This window comes from Ochotona princeps, chromosome 14, assembly GCF_030435755.1.
Source record: "Ochotona princeps isolate mOchPri1 chromosome 14, mOchPri1.hap1, whole genome shotgun sequence".
In the NCBI taxonomy this organism is placed as follows: Eukaryota; Metazoa; Chordata; class Mammalia; order Lagomorpha; family Ochotonidae; genus Ochotona; species Ochotona princeps.
In genome coordinates this window covers 1,226,958-1,240,576 of record NC_080845.1, presented here as the reverse complement: position 1 = coordinate 1,240,576, position 13,619 = coordinate 1,226,958, and the positions used below count along the sequence as shown (strand labels likewise).

Below are 13,619 nucleotides of genomic sequence, written 5' to 3'. Positions count from 1 at the left end.
ACGTGGGACACATGAAGAGCAGTGGTATCCCCCTGCCACCCCACCCCTTCTCCCAGCACCCTTAGCCCTAAACAAAGCAGCTACTCCCAGAAGCCCCAGAAGCACAGCAGGTGGCAGATGGAGAAGCCATTGGCGATTCAGCAGGCAGGACGAGGGCCCCCACAGGATCAGGCAGGGCAGGAGCAAGTGCAGCGCTGGCACAGCAGAGCGCATGTGTAGGGGCTCGTGGATGCAGACACGCCTGTGTGCGTGACCTTTCTGGGCTCGGCCCCACGCCAGTGGCCTTCCCAGCAGCAGACCTCACAAAGCCTGCGAGTGCTAGAACCACAGGGCTGTGAGGGTCTCCCCCAAAAGGTCTGACTGGCTTCTGATGCTGTGAGCCGCAGCGGGGTCCCCACACTGCAGTCTCCCGAGGGGGCTCTCAGACGCAAGTGGCAACTGGGTCTGGCTGTGTCTGCCGAGTTAAGAACTCTGGAAGCTGACAGCAAACAGAAAATACAGGGAGACCACTGTGTGCCCCCCATTCGAGGCCCTGGAGGGCTCAGCCAGCAAACTGCATGAGCCATCCTTCTCCTGCGCCGCCCTGGCAGGCCTGCTGATCACCTCCTCTGGGAGCGGCACTAGGGCACGGACTCCTCCTTACCAACGCATCGTCAGCACCCAGGGAGGAGGGTGGGGATGAGGCCCCTCTCTGGGCAGTGGCACCCAAAACAGTGAGGCAGCCAGGACCCACAGGCACACAGGCAGGTCTCCCGCGGTCACGGCCCCGACACCAGCACTCAGCTTCGCACAGGGCTTAAGTGTCTCCGAGTCAGGGCAGCTCCTGACCTGGGCCACACTGGCCAGCAGGCAGGAGCCAGAGCCCTACCACCAACAACCAGCCCCGCTGCCTGCTGAGGCTACAGACACCCCCCGGGCATCGTGCAGGACCCACTGTGGGGGCCCGACTGCAGCAACCCAGCCCAGGGGTGAGCAGACCCTGGGATGGCCAGGGCTCAGGCGAGACCACCGTCTGCGGGGGTGGAGAGAGGCAGTGCTGCCCCTCCCAGGATGGAGCTCCAGGTCCCTGTGGACCGTGATTCCTCCCGCAAAGCAAATGTCAGACTGTGACATTTTCACAGCTTTTACTTCCACTCCAGCGAAGCGAATGAAAGCAGACCCCTGCCCTGCCTCCCTCCCCTCGCTCCCCGACACACGGCTTCGCCCCTCCGAGAGAAGGGGTGCTAGGGAGCAAGACGAGAGGACCCGGCGCCCCTACCCGGGAGGACCAGCCTCGCGGGTGACCCAGCCGCACGGCCAGCTGTGCTGCTCGCCGAGTCCACTGCGGGCCAGGGCCAACACCGCCGGTCAGATCGCAGCCTCCGCTCCAGCCACATCCGGCGGGGGCAGCCCAGCCCCCCATTCCACAACACCTGCAACCATCACAGGAGGCTCAAAGGCCAAGAATCTGCATTCCCTGGGGGTCACGTGTCCCTGAAGGATAGAATGACCTGCTATGGCACCCCTGCAAATTCCTCCCATCTAGCAGGGGTCACAGCGCGACCTCCCCACGGTCAGCCTCCGTGCTGGGCAGGGCTGTGGGGCTGAGGGCCTGGACCCCGGCTCCAAGTCCATAGCAACGGTCATCCCAGGTCACCCCACACTCAGTGACCTCAACTACTGGACCGCAGCGTGTGGTTGGATCCACTGGGCCCACGTCCACTGTGGCAACACACCCTCACAACCCTTCTGGCCGCAGCTGGAGTTCGTGGAGGTCTCTGTGTGCACAGGAGCAGAGACACCAAGCACCCTCACGTGCCCTCCTGCCCCAGCGCAAGCTCAGCAGCACTGGGGCAAAGCCTCCCTGCCAACCCGGGTCCCAGAGGGTCCCATCCCCCACGCCGCCATGCTCCATGCCCCAAGAACCGGCTGCACAGCCTCAGCCTGAGCCACAGCCGGACGGTGAGGTGACAGCCTCACTCTACACGCTGCCCAGGCAGCTCCCGTCACAGCGGAAGCCAGGGGCGACCCATCACTCCCCCACTCTGAGCAGAGCCCACTGTGTTTCCTTCCTGGACACTGGGAGTGAGGTCAGGGAAACCTTGAGGCAGCCCACGAGGGGGCTTCACCAGAAAACTGTCCCAGCCACAGGAGGGGCCTCCAGCGTTCTGCACGGCGCAGGGACGGGGCGGGGGGAGGCCGTCGTGGAAGGTGCTGCAAGCCAGCCTGAGACCCCAACACAGCTGAGCATCAAATCTGGAACATGCCCATCTATGACGCATGGGCAGCACGGAGGGGAGGTAAGAGCGCCTGGCTGGCCCCAGGAAGAAGTCCGAGCAACACCCACTCAGGAGCCAAGGAGAGGCCGGGTGGGGCCTCAGTTAGGGTCTCAGAACCGCAGTCCTCCCACTGAGCTCTCACTGTGACCCGGACAGTGCCCCAAAGCCAGACACCTGCTTGTTCTCAGGGGATCTGCAAGACCTTCAGCTGCCAGGGTGTGGGGGCCAGCCAGGTCCCAGGGACTGACGCCTGACCCTTTGCACCCTGCTCTCTGAGGTCACCTGTTCACTGCGTGGGTGGGTGGCAGAGGGACAGAAGTGAGCGTGAGGCGGGATGGGAGGAAGATGGGCAGACGGACACAGGACGGCTGTGGGATGGGCGGTGCAGGGATGATGGGTGAGGAGCCAATGGATGAGCGGACGAGTAGGTGGACGGGTGGGTGGACAGAAGGACAGGCAGGCAGGTGGGTGGGTAGGTGGACGGAGGGATGATGGGCAGGCGGGCGGGTGGACGGACGGCTGGATGGATGATGGGCAGGGGGATATGACCCTCTGTCTCATACCTCCTGATGCAAAAAGCGGAGAACCAAGCAAAGACTGACCCCAATGGCTCCACACCAACCCAAGGCTACCCACACCTTCCTACTCCACCCCACCTCCCACTGCCCCGGTGAAGGTACTGCAGCTGAGGGGGCAGGGTTGGAGGGGCAAGGGGAGGACAGCCTCACATGACCAAGTGACCGAGGTCTCGTGGCAAGGGTGGGCCTGAGCGGGCAACTCTGGAACCCCAGCTGCCACCCACCCAGGAAGCATGGCATAGGACACCCTGGTGTCCCTGCAGCTGCCAGCTCGGAGCCGGGACTCAACCCTGCCCACCCATTGAGGAAGCATGGCATAGGACGTCCAGGTGTCCCTGCAGCTGCCAGCTCGGAGCTGGAACTCAACCCTGCCCATGACCTTAGGCAGCTCCCTTGGAGCAGACAGCATGGAGCCAGGACCTGTCCTCCAGGGGCCACTCCCACCCCTCCCTTCCCCAGGAGTGAAGGTGCAGGCTCTGGCTGGCTTGGACCACCCCGGGAGTCTTGGGCAGGTGCAGAGAACAGGCTGGAAGGCGTGACTGAGCCCCTCCCAGTGGTGGCCTGGGGGAAGCTGTCACCACTGTGACCATGGCACAGTCCAGGGCAGGCAGACGCCCTGGGGAGGTGGACAGCTGGGCACAGCAGAGGCGACAGGTGCAGAGCATGGGAACCTGGCTCGCTCTCACAGCCTCAGCTCCCAGCACCCTCTCCTCTGTGGCTCCACAGCGCCAGCTCCCCGTGTGTGCCCCTGCAGAGGACGGGGCGGGAACCAACCCCTCGCCTCCACTCACCTCCCCCCACTCGCCTCCCTGGAGACGAGAATTCAGGACCAGCACAGGCGGCAGGAGTCGGCCTGCAAACCCCGAGACCTGGGGCTGTGGGTCACACTGCACCTCGGGCGCCACAGCGGGAAGAAACAGGCTGCAGGGTGACGCCAGGCCATGACCCATGCAGGGAAGGAGGCCACAGGCGGCTTTGTCCCTCCACGGCCACCCCGCCCACCACGAGAGTCCACAGTTCCCAGGAGGGAGGGCGGAGCGGGCCACGGGAGCTCCGTGGCAGGCCTGTCACTGAAACAGCTATTAGAACTCATCAGAGGTCACGAGGGAGCCGAGCCAGGACGGAACCGGGCTCGGGCCCCGGCCTGACCCACTGGCCCGGCCTGACCCAATGCCCCGGTCTGACCCACTGCCCCCACTGGCCCGGCCTGACCCACTGCCCCGGCCTGACCCACTGCCCCGGCCTGAGCCACTGCCCCCACTGCCCCGGCCTGAGCCACTGCCCCCACTGCCCCGGCCTGACCCACTGCCCCGGCCTGACCCACTGTCCCGGCCTGACTCACTGCCCCCACTGCCCCCACTGCCCCGGACTGACCCACTGCCCCGGCCTGAGCCACTGCCCCCACTGCCCCGGCCTGACCCACTGCCCCGGCCTGACCCACTGCCCCGGCCTGACCCACTGTCCCGGCCTGACCCACTGCCCCGGCCTGACCCACTGCCCCGGCCTCTCCCAGCTTGCCCAGGCCTGCCCCCGCCACCCCCTCCTCTCTGGCCTCCAGGTCCCTGCCTGTGGGGCTGGCACACACGGGGCCATCACATCCTCACCACGCCCAGGGCAGGCATCACCAATCGATAACCCTACAGAGGTCAGCAGCTGCCTCCGTGCCTCTCTCCGTGTGCTGGTTGCATCAGGCCCTGCCCATCAGGCCTGGGAATCCCACCGACACTGGCCACGTCCTGCCGCAGCCCCAGACATCAGGACAAATGTCTGTGAGCCACAGGGCTTGGACAGCGCCAGACGAGGCCCTGAGGGGTCGCTGTTTCCACTGTCAAGAGAACTTCCTGACAGGAACCAGCCCAGGAAAGGAGGGGCGGGACCTTGGCCACAATCTGGGCCAAGTCTTCATCTTACAGAGGAAAATCACAAACCCAGCTGGAAGAGAGGCAAGTCACTCCTGGACACCACCCAGCAACTTCCAGAACCAGGGTCCCCGAGTTTGAGGCTGACTCCTCGTGGGTGTGGTGGCAGAGGGCACCATGCAGACTCAGGTGGTAAATGCCCCCTAACAAAGCCCATGAGGCTGCCCTGGGGTCCTCTGGGGTGTCGCAGGCCCACAGCATGCTGGCCGATGAGGCAGATGCCACGTGTCCATCTGACTCCATCCCATCCATAAGTCCAGCCAACTGGCCGTCCACCCTAAGACCCAGGCCATCAGCTGGGGACGGGCCACAGCCCCCCAACACCAAAGCGAGGTCCCCGAGCGGCGCCCTCTGGTTCTCCGAGCCTGCAATGTGCCGACAGCAATGGTGGCCGGAAGCTGGCTGGGGGGCTGGCCAAGGCCACTCACTGTTCATGCCTTCTCCAGACACTCCCAGCCACAGCCCAGCTCAGCACCCCAGGGAGCGGCAGGCGGTGACTGGCCGGGCAGGAGGCTGGCCCTAGCCTGAGCCGCATCAGCACCACCCTCCCCCGCTCCTCCCTCTCAGGGCAAGGCGCCTGCGAGACACCGGCTGCTGCCCAGCAGGCTGAGTCACCGCCTGCAAGGTACAAGAATCCCCAAGGAAGCCCCGGGCAGTGGCCGCCTCACTGCCAACTCGTACAGTTACGGGAACAGCGCTGGGTGGGGCAGGGCGTGCTGGGTGCGGCCTCCCCCAGTTCCACGTGGTGCTTTGCCCAGGGAGGGGGCCAGGGAGCCGGTGTCTGCACAGGTGGGCTCACGTGGGTCCCCAGTGCTGAGAAGGCCCCCAACTCACATTCACTCTGCCACTGTCTCACTGTCCTGGTCCTGTACAAGGAAGCCACCAGGAAACTGCTTCAAGGGGCGGTGTCAGGCCCTGGGCCTGTTCCACTTCACTCAAAGCCCTGTCGCCTGCAAGTCAGTGTGGGCGCCACTTCCCCAGCACCCCCACCCTCCACGGCTGCCATCACAGAGTATGAGCCTCAGCACAACACCTGCTCACACCTGGTCACACCCACCCAGAGCACACACCTGGTCACACCTGGTCACACCCAGAGCACACACCTGGTCACATCCACTCAGAGCATATACCTGTTCACACCTGCTCACACCCACCCAGAGCACACACCTGGTCACACTTGGTCATACCCACAGAGCTCACACCTGGTCAATCCACTCAGAGCATACACCTGTTCACACCTGCTCACACCTACCCAGAGCACACACCTACTCACACCTGCTCACACCCAGAGCTCACACCTGGTCACATCCACCCAGCCACACACCTGCTCATACCTGGTCACATCCACTCGGAGCATACACCTATTCACACCTGCTCACACCCACCCAGAGCACACACCTGCTCACAACCACAGACACCTGCTCACACCTGCCCCCACACTCATTCACAGCTGCTCTCACACAGCCACAAGAGCAAAGAACAAACAGCGGTGCCCTGGAGGGGGTAGGGGGAGTCTCTCATCTGCAGCAGGAGAGCCAGAGGCAGTGTCTGTGCAGAACCTGAGGGCTGGGCAGGTGCAAGCCAGTGGGCAGTGGTGTTGAGTGTCAGAGGAGCAGGTGGGCACAGACCAAGGCCAGCCAGAGCTCCAGCCCATCGGGGGACCTCAGTGAGGACACAGGTGCCCCCACCCCAGCCTCGATTCTCTCCTGTGGGAAGAACAGGTCCACAGGCCATTTCCCACAGACACAGGTCCCACGGGCCACTTTACAGGAGCCCAGGATGGTCCATTCCAGACCCCTGCATGGGCCCAGTGAACTGAGGTTCCCCCAGCCTGGACTTGTCCCAGGGCCATGGGAAGGGCAGCACCTACCCATACAAGAGAGTGCCACCTGCACCACCCCAGTGCCCAGGAACCCAAGCATTACTCATGTGCACACAGCTATGCACCCCCACACAGATGCGTGTCACTGGCTAAGCATTCCATCACCAACTGCCACCAGTTCCCTGGTCTACTTCCTGCTCCCACTCCAGGGCCCCTGCCCCCTGGGGAGCAGCCTGCCCTCCTGCTGGATGCCAGATTCCCTAAGGTGCAGCTCGAAGGGGCTCACACAAGAAGCTGCCATGCACGTAACATCAGCCGACGGGCTCCCTCGGCTGCCCCTACACCACTGGCTGAGTAGGGCAGACAGCGTAGGCACTCCGGGGCACTCGGCAGACGCTGGCCATGTGCCACCTCACCCCACCCCCTTCACAGCAGGTGCCTGCCCCTTACCTCAGGGGGCCTCCCTCAAACGCCAGATGTTTGCAAACACACGGCCCCAGCTTCACACTTCCAAGGACGCGGAGGCAGCTTTACTCACTCACACGGAAGCAAGGCCTCCTGGGGACCCAGCAGCTCAGAGAGGATGCTGGGAGCAGAGCAGCCCCACGTCTGCACCCAGCACTCCCCCTCTCCCATGTCAGCCACAAAGCCAGGCATGGGACCATCCCTGGGCAGAGGACTGAGGCCGTCCACAGCAGGGGGCTTCCCCTCAAGGTCCTGGGACGGCCTCCATGACAGGCAACGTCTCCTGCAGGACACACGCTAGGTCAGCTCAAGTCAGCACAGGCAGGCACATGGACAGCCACACGGGGCACACACCAGCCTGCCAGCCAACACCCCCTCTAAACACACAAGACCTGTGTCCACCACAGGCAGGCCGCGCAGGGAGGATCCATGAACCAGGCCCCAGGTCAGCAGGAATGCCACAGGCTCGTGGCCGCCACCCTCCCCCAGGAACCTGCACAGAGCACTGAGCACACACAGCCAGGGCTCTGAAGCGGGAACACTGTTCTAGGACATACAGGCCACCCTGGTCCCTGCCGCTGCCCTGGCCCAGGACGTACAGGCCACACTGGTCCCTGCAAGGGCCCATGAGGCAGAACCAGCCCGGCCACAAGGAGGGAAAAGGCCAAATCCTGGATGCCTTCTGGGGATGGAGGTGGGGCAGGCCCAGAAGTCATGGCCTCCCTTAGGGCAAGGCCATCTGCCAAGGTCCATTCAGCCAAGGGGATCCCCCCCCCCTTACCCTCACCCCCACAGCCCAGGGGATTTGCCACCAAAACTGATGCTGCGTGCATGTGGCCCAGGGTTGGGGTGGGATGGGCAGCAAGGCCCCCACACCTCCTCCCACTTTGGGACACAAAGCAGAGGCACAGCTGCTCAGAGTCCCCAACCCCAGCCATGTCCCCAGGGAGGAGACACCCTGCAGGCGCTAGGCACCACCCCCTACCCTGCCTCTGCAAGCAGCAACAGCCAGCCCAGGGCCAGGCCGCCCACAGACGCTCCCCACACACACATACATCACAGTTGTCACTCACCCTTTCCTGAGAGCCCCAACAAAGACCTGCCCAGACCCCAGGAACCAAGGCAACACCGGGGCCCACAGGCCCAGCCCGCAAGCCTGCACGCTCAGGAGCCTCATCTTCACACCTCCTCAGACCCCACAGCACCTGGGACACCCACCAAGTGGCCCAACTGGGGAGGTGACTGTCCAAGGTCCCGGAGGGGTGACACAGCCCAAGCACCTAAGTCACTGCGGATCCCAGCTCCACACCTGACCAGCCAATCCTGTCCCCTGACCAGCCTGCCCACCCCCGTGGGCTCAGCCTGTCCCGGCCCCGGACGCCCCGTCTTCTCTGTGGGCTCAGCCTGTCCTGGCCCTGGGCGCCCCATCTCCTGTGAGCTCAGCCTGTCCCGGCCCTGGGCGCCCCGTCTCCTGTGGGCTCCACTGACGTCTGACCCTGGCCCCAGCACCTCCAGAGTCGGGCGGGGCTGACAGGTCCTTGTGTCCAGCAGGCAGCTTAGGAGTGAGCTCAGGCAGGTGACTTGAATGTGCTTACAAGTGTGCGGGGCATGCCTGGGAGGGCTCTGATGGTGTCACCTTTCATTCCTCCACCCTGGGCCCCCACGTTTCCAAAATAAACAGGTGTGTTGACCAAACCTCACCAGGAAGGCAAGGAGGGCCTGGAGCAGCTGATCCAGGGACACACCAGGCGGCAATCTCCAGCCTCTGGCCTGCAGTGCTCAATCCAGGCATCCCGAGCTGACCAGCACAGGAGGTCCATGCACAGACAGGAAGCCGGCGAGACACAGCTCAGGGCTCGAGGAAGAGCTCTCGGAGCGGCTGCGGTGCGGCATGCCAGGCTGCTGCTTGGGACGCCGGCAGCTCACAGAGCCATGCCGGTTCTGCACAAGCTACTCCGCTTCCCCCTCAGCTCCCTGCTAAAGCACCCTGGGAGGCAGCAAGTGAAGGCCCGAGTACTAGGTCCCCGGTGCCCCACGCGGGAGACCCAGATGGAGTGTTGGTTCCTGGCTTCAGCCTGAGGGGTGGGCCTTCGGGAAGCAGATCAATCAATTCCTCTCTCTCTCTCTCTCTCTCTCTCTCTCTCTCTGCCTGTCAGAATCAGCTCTCAGAGCTCAAAGCCAACACAGCGTGGCCGTCTCCCTCCCTAACCGCTGCCCTCAGGCCCCCTCCATCCACCCCAGCAACCACCTGCCTGCCCTGGGACTCTGTTCTCTCCACCTGCCTGCCCCGCTTCTGAGCAGTTCTGAGCAGCTCCAGCCAGAGCTGCCTTGCTCCCCAGGCACCCATCAGCCCTTAGAAGCCAGATGCTGAGCTGAGTGCCCCACCACAGGCCAGCACCACTTGCACCTGCTGGCAGGAGGGGACTTGTTCACCAGGCACCTCTGGGGAAAGATGGGGGGCACACGAGCCGCCCCACCCCCGCCAGGCTCCCGTGACACCTACCTGCGGCCATGGGTGGGAGCCTCCTAAGCGAGGCCACCAGGGCAAACAGCCCTGAGCAGGACACCCTCTGGTCCTTCCCCAGGCTCCAGCCCCAGGGAGGCAGCCTGCAGGATGAGTTTCACAGGCCAGGAATGGAAAGGGCGATGTTACAGCAACGCGCCTTGTCACAACAATGACAACTGAGCCCAACTCGCGACTGGATCATCTCTCCCAGCCGCCCGCTCTGGACCCCTCTGACTCAGGGGGTCTGCTGCTTCCTGCCATCGGACACCCACACACGAGTGGCGCCCCGGCCCCCCACGCTGGCCTCTTGGCCACATGCAGCGCTGTCCCCAGAGAACCCAATAACAGCGCCTTTTTCCAGATACTCTGAGAGCTTCAAGGGACAGGGACAAGCCTGGGTTGCCCCTCTCATAACCAGGGAGAAGTGGGGCCATGCCGTGGTGCTCGTGGCTCCTGGCTCCTGGCTCCAGCCTGGCCCAGTCCTGGCTGTCGCTGCCATTAGGGAGTGAGCCAGCGGAAGGAGACCTCGTTCCCTCTCAATGATCCCTCTGTAATCCCGCCTTCCAAATAAATAAATCTTTTTCTTAAAAAAGTGGACTGAGACCCGAGTGTCCCGCTCCCACTGAGGCCTGGGCACGTTTCCAAGAGTAGAGGCAAAGCAGCAGCCCCCGGCCCTGGCCCACCCCCCACCAGGCACACCCTTACCAACCCTGTGTGCCCACCTGGGCCATGAACCAGACCCCCGTGCAGAGAGAACCAGGGAGGTGCTCTGTGTGGCGATGCCCCATCACTGCTCACTTGGGCTGCACACCTGCTCTCTACACACAGCTGAGGTGCCTCGTGGGCCTTCCCAGGCGCCCTCCACGGCCCAACGGCGCCCTGGGCCAGCACACCCAGCCTCTGGTCCAAGCTCGGAGCCCCTGGAGCTGACATGGGGAGGGGAAGAGGCCTGGCAGGCCCAGCCCTGATTTATGGAGTCGGGGCTTGCTGGTCCCACCGCCAGGCTCATTAATCAACCCCTCTCCCAGCTCGGCTCAGGCACCAGCCTCCAGGGACGTGCCAAGCCTCGCACACCCTGAGACAGGCAGAGGACAGAGACACGGAAAGGACAGCCAGCGGGCAATGCCCTGCGATCCCACTGCAGACGGCAGAGCCATATGTCCTGGAAGAGAGGACAAGGGGACATGCAGGAGCCCCGGGCATCAGCCTACCCCACCCCCACCCTGTCAGCCATGCCACAGAGCCCCCCGCAGCCAGCCCTGCCCACCCCGTCAGCCACGCCACAGAGCCCCCCGCAGCCAGCCCACCCCCACCCCATCAGCCTTGTGATGTGCGGTGGCCACTGAGGGCCAAGCCTTCTTCCAGGGCCACCCGTCGGTGGCGCCACCATCATGACACCTCCACCAACAATGCTGGAGGCCACAGTGGGGCAACCTAGACAAGGGTTCCTGCCCCCAGGCAACCCCTGGCTTGGTGCCAGGTCAGTAATGGCGGACAGCACCCACCTGCAACACCTTCAAGGCAAGAGAGCCACACGCCACATTGGGCGGTGAGGCCCCAAGCACCTGCCATCCCCCAGGACACATCAACAGGGAGCTGTACCAGAAATGGGGGAGCCAGGACTCCAACAAGCACTCACATGCGGGGTGCACAGGCCCCCGGCAGGAGCTTGACACAGCACCACAAGACCTCCCCGCAAGGACGCGTTTACAACCTACACTCCCGCCCAAACCATGCTCCCGCCTACCCATGCTCCCGGCCTGAACCGCCTGCAGGCCCTGACCCACGCTCCCGCCTGAACCCACGCTCCTGCCTGACCCATGCTCCCGCCTGACCCACGCTCCCGCCCAACCCACACTCCCACCTGAACCGCCTGCAGGCCCTGACCCACGCTCCCGCCCGACCCATGCTCCCGCCTGACCCACGCTCCCACCTGAACCGCCTGTAGGCCCTGACCCACACTCCCGCCTGAACCCACGCTCCCGCCTACCCACGCTCCCACCTGAATCGCCTGTAGGCCCTGACCCACGCTCCGGCCTGAACCCACGCTCCCACCCGACCCACGCTCCCGCCCGACCCACGCTCCCGCCTGAACCCATGCTCCCGCCTGAACCGCCTGCAGGCCCTGAACCCACGCTCCCGCCCGACCCACACTCCCACCTGAACCGCCTGCAGGCCCTGAACCCACGCGCCCACCTGACCCATGCTCCCGCCTGAACCGCCTGTAGGCCCTGACCCACACTCCCGCCTGAACCCACGCTCCCGCCTACCCACGCTCCCACCTGAATCGCCTGTAGGCCCTGACCCACGCTCCGGCCTGAACCCACGCTCCCACCCGACCCACGCTCCCGCCCGACCCACGCTCCCGCCTGAACCCATGCTCCCGCCTGAACCGCCTGCAGGCCCTGAACCCACGCTCCCGCCCGACCCACACTCCCACCTGAACCGCCTGCAGGCCCTGAACCCACGCGCCCACCTGACCCATGCTCCCGCCTGAACCCACGCTCCCACCTGAACCGCCTGCAGGCCCTGACCCAGCCTGCAGCCTCAGTGGCCACCCCAGCACCCTCAGGGCGACCCATGCCATGCACACTGCGAGGACAGTGCACGGAGCTGCGGACACATGCACCTCCCTTGGCTTCGCTCCTGTCCCTGAATGCAGAGGACACCTGGAGCCCCTGCGGCCAGTTGCGGTGCTGAGGAGAGCAGATCAGAGGAAGGGAGTACCTGGTCAAACCAGAGGAAAATAGAGCCCTGAGGCAGGGCTAGGGAAGGGTGAGCAACTGTTAGGAAGTTTCTGCCCTCGAGGGAACGGATCAGGGTCCCTGCACGTACCGGGTGAACGGCCAGGCCTGGCCGGCAGGGGCACAGGGAGAGACTGCCGGCCAGGCTCCAGGCCCCTCCTGCTCCCCGCAGCAGCTTCCGGCTCACCACAAGCTCGCTTTTGTGATCTCTCTGAATTTTCATCTCTCTCCACGGACTCGGGACAGTAGCAACCCAACCGGGACATGACAAGATCCTCTGTGGGCAATCAAGGCAGGGTGGGCGGCTCAGGGACCCCAGGAACCCCTGCGGCCGAGGGGCCCTCTGCAACGCCGCATGGGAGGACGGCACCGCCCCCCACAGGCCAGGAGCAACCCCACGCCTCCTGGGAGGTCCATGGGCCCACCTGGGGCTGAGACAAACCTCTCTCCCCACCCTCGCCCACGTCAGAGGGCAGTATGCTTGATCTGAAGGTAAAAACACCCGTGGATTCCGGCATCATGGAGATGCCACGTGCACTCAGCCAGTTCCCCAGTCACTGGGAGCCGTGCTGAACTCACAGCACCCATGGGAGGGGATGCGGAGACACGGGTCCCAAAATGGAGCCACTACGCATGAAGCGTGAGGGGTGGGTAGGGACGCAGGGGGCTGGGATTCCGGGGCATCCTGGCAGCCCACCAGGAGCAGGGTCCCCTTGGATAACTGGAGGCAGAAGCTGGAATGTTCGCCAGGAGCAGGTGCCAGCTCTGCACGCTTCTTGGCAGGGTGCTGAAGGACAGTCCCCCCAGTGGACGGCCATGCTGGCCCGGACAGGTGTCTTCACTGGAAACCAGACAGTACACTCAGGAAACAGCCCGGGTGGGGGTAGGCAGGCAGCCGGACCCTCCCTCCCTACACAGCACACAGCCCTGACTCTGGCACAGAGCTGGGGGCTCTGCTGCAGCCGGCCCCCAGCAAAGATGGCAGGACACCCCAGGGGCACCCTTCTCTAGAAGGTGAAAAGGCTTCCCCCAGCCCCCAGCGCCAAGAGACGAGGTTTTCTGGAATCTTCTGTGGCCTGGATATCAATAGGCTCCCCCACAGGCTGTGTCACCAGTGGGCACAAGCCCATGTGGCAAGGGGTCCCAGGAAGCTCAGCTGCAGTGCCACGGATGACAATCCCAGGGTCTTCTGTTACAGGGTGCAGCCAGTGAGACAGCCAGCACCCACTGACAGTGGGCAAATGGAATGCAGCTGTGTCCCCTGCCCTCTGTCCTGAAGGTGGGGCCTAACAGCAGTGGAATGTTAATTCCATCCTCAGCCACTCCC

General features: G+C 64.4%; 1 protein-coding gene across 2 annotated transcripts in view; it reads right to left on the bottom strand.

Moving 5' to 3' along the window:
- The window catches only part of VAV2 (vav guanine nucleotide exchange factor 2), a 92,143-nt gene that overhangs the window by 46,654 nt on the left and 31,870 nt on the right, over positions 1–13,619 (bottom strand). The gene's annotated exons all lie outside the window — the stretch shown is intronic.